This window comes from Phascolarctos cinereus, unplaced genomic scaffold (assembly GCF_003287225.1).
Source record: "Phascolarctos cinereus isolate Bilbo 61053 unplaced genomic scaffold, phaCin_HiC Scaffold_9;HRSCAF=440, whole genome shotgun sequence".
In the NCBI taxonomy this organism is placed as follows: domain Eukaryota; kingdom Metazoa; phylum Chordata; class Mammalia; order Diprotodontia; family Phascolarctidae; genus Phascolarctos; species Phascolarctos cinereus.
Genome location: NW_027556402.1, coordinates 178,477,963 through 178,481,167, shown reverse-complemented (window position 1 = coordinate 178,481,167; position 3,205 = coordinate 178,477,963). Strand labels below are relative to the sequence as shown.

At 37.3% G+C, this 3,205-nt stretch overlaps 1 pseudogene; it reads right to left on the bottom strand.

Annotated features, from left to right (window-relative positions):
- Positions 1-1,402: 1,402 nt before the first annotated feature.
- On the bottom strand, positions 1,403-2,219 carry LOC110213280 (cyclin-dependent kinase 1-like; annotated as a pseudogene).
- Positions 2,220-3,205: the final 986 nt, after the last annotated feature.

Genomic DNA, 3,205 nt, shown 5'->3' with positions numbered 1-3,205 from the left:
AAACACACACAATGTCTGTGGGAAAATTGGACAAAAAATTGTATTTCACTGGTAATGAGCCACAGATGTAAGGAATACACATGTCTAAGGCAACTCACAAATCCAGAAGTATAGGGACGCCACGCCCTTTCTCTTTTCATGGAATAATCATAAAGTTCACTAGTAGGCATCTGTGCTAGTTAGTTGTCCACCTGAGGATGCTCCTCACAGGCCATGGTGTCTTTGTTGGTTAAGTCACTCTGCTGGATTCACCGACTTGCTGCACATTGGGCAAATGCGGTCTTTGTGACTTCATCTAGGGATTTCTTGGCAGAGATACTGGAGTGGTGTGCCATTTGCAATCTACTATGCAATAAGCAGGACTGTTTCTTTCACATGGATAGATCTACTTAGTGAGAGACCTTACCCTAATTCGTGGGAGCTATCCAGTCCATTTTCCAAATCCTCATCTCTGCAGGCTTGGCCATAATCAAGCAATGACCATTTACCCAGTATTCATTAAAAAAGCTCTGAATTTCAGAGTTCATGGATTTAAAAACAAACCGAGACAAATAAACAAAAAACTTGAAGGTTCTCCTGATGGTCTACTCAAATAAATGGCTAGGGAAAATTATAAAGGAAATCTGTGGAGGGATAGGGTTGGGGTACTCATTGTCTCTGCTGGCTTTTCATATCCAGATGAGTTACTGAAAGCCTCATTTCCTTTATAAGGTGTATGAGGACCTACTCATTTCTGAAAGAGACCTATCCTCTACAAAGCACAAATACAATCTTAGTGGGATATAATAATAATAAATAGTAAAAAATAGTTTTATATTTTTAAAATATAAATAGTAATTTAAAACTTCAAAAAATAAAAATAACAAATAGTAATAGTAACAATAGCTAAAATTATATAGTACTTCAAAGTTTGCAAAGTACTTTAAAAATATTACCCCCATTTTCTTTTTATAACAACCCTGGGAGGTAGGTGCTATTTTTATCTCCCTCCCTTTTTTTATAGATAAGGAAACTGAGGCAGAAAGAGATTAAGTGGCTTGTTTAGAATCACACAACTAGTAATTGTCTGAGATTGGATTTGAACTCAGGTCTTCCTGACTCAAATTCTGGTTCTTTATCTGCTACTGAATCTAGCTGCCACCATTTGCACTGAGCTACTTGTATCTTATGGGTTGTAAATTTGCTAAAGTAAAGGTGATGTGCCACCTTGGGGATTCACAACTAGGCTTTATTTATCCTACTAACTGGCAGTTGAAAAGATCACCTATTCAGGAGAAACAGTAATAATTACTAACAGTTTCATTTCTGGTTTTCCATAAATTACTTCACATGAGGCTCAAAGTAACCTTGAAAAGTAGGTGTAATAGGAATTACAATCCCTAATTTTTTTGGATTTACAGTTTTATTTATAGAAAATGGCTATATTGATGAGATGGACACAATATTGCTCATCCAGATTTTTGACATGTAATGTCAGGTATTCTGGTTTCCACTTAGGGAATATATTAGTAGAATTCTGCAGTGATTCAACTTTTGGCCTTACAAATATTTAAAAGTTCACCAAACCCTGAAGATTCTGAAGAATTGATCAGTTTCAAAATCTTCATAGAAAAGTGGCTGCTTGGCTGCTAATTCAGTAAATATCATGCCTATATTCCAAATGTCTTTGTTGTTGTTCAGTCATTTCAGTTGTGTCTGACTCTTCATAACCCAATGTTGGGTTTTCTTGGCAAAGATTCTGGACTGATTTGCCATTTCCTTTTGTACTCCAAATATCTACTGGTGTGGAATATCTAGCAGACTTTAGCAATACTTGCAAAGACCTATACCACAGTATTACCACCTCATGTGTATATACCCTTATAGGCATTCAAAAGTCCAAATTCAGTTAGATTCACTACTCCTTTATCATCTATTAACAGATTTTGAGGTTTTAAATCCCTATGCATATCTCTTCATGAGTGACAAAAGATAGTGACCTTAAAGATTCAGCACAAATAACTTTTAACATCAAGAGTCTACCTATAGGCCAGGAGGGATAGAATCCAACTATTTTTTGAGATCCATGGAAAGGAATTCAGAAATGAGGTACAGTCTTGCATGAGTATATCTTGAAGACTGACTATGATGAAGTTCTTTCAATAGAGAAATTTCCCCTATTGTAGTACATAGAGAATACCCTCCTTGCTTTCTAATCTAATATTCTTTATGGCTGCCATCAGACTTATAGTTTTAATCAGTCTCTATATGTGTAACACTATAGGTGCCTTCCCTCAGTTTTCTCTATTTCTATGTAGTCCTCCATAGCTATTCAATATGCTAGAGACTCTGAAGAAGCTGAGGCTAAAGAAATGGCAGCAGTAGAAGCAGCAGCAGCCATGGGGGCAGTGGCAGTGGGAGAATCTCATCTGCATCTACTCTGGGGGTGCCTATTCACTCATTTTATAAAAGTGAAAACTAATGCTCAAAGTAATCAGACGTGTTGTCTGTGGGTTACGTGGCTAGTAAGTGTTAGAGGCAGGATTTGACTGAGGGTTTTCTGAATCCAAGTTCAGCTTTCTATCCATTACCTTGTGCTGAACCCTAAACCACCAGGAAAGCTAGATTATCCCAGTTGACAGGAAAGAATATGAACAATTGTCTAAGAAACTTTAGAGAAAATTACTGATCATTCTGAGTAGGATGAATGGATGGAAAGCAAGTCATGTTGTGGTCATGGTAGTTAACATAGAGACATCTATAATTTGCTGTGAATAACTAAGACTTAGAAAAACCACCTTTGTTTTAGTCTGCCTTGTTTGGCTGCTACATAGAGCATTAAGTTCATGGTGGTGGGGTCAACAATGTTGATGTTACTTCTGTGCTCTAGGGTTTGGCCATGTCATATAAAAGCTGAGATCTCAAAGTTGGTTGGTGTTGACTATGATGATGATGATGATAATGTAGTATTGTACTTCCAAAAAGTTTGAAAAAAAAAACCCTTTTAAATAGAAAGGGTTTGGTCAGGTGACCCTGATCAATCAAGGGCCCCCTCTCCCCCCAATCCACTTCATGAACTTTCAGGAAGAAAAGGTAGGTAAAAAAACAATGAGATGTAAGGGTCACCCTCTCAGACTTGGAGTGACCTGTAAGAATGTAAATTTACAAGTTCTACCCTGAAGGGGATACACCCATCTTACTGTCTCTTTCTCTTACCCCTTAGGGC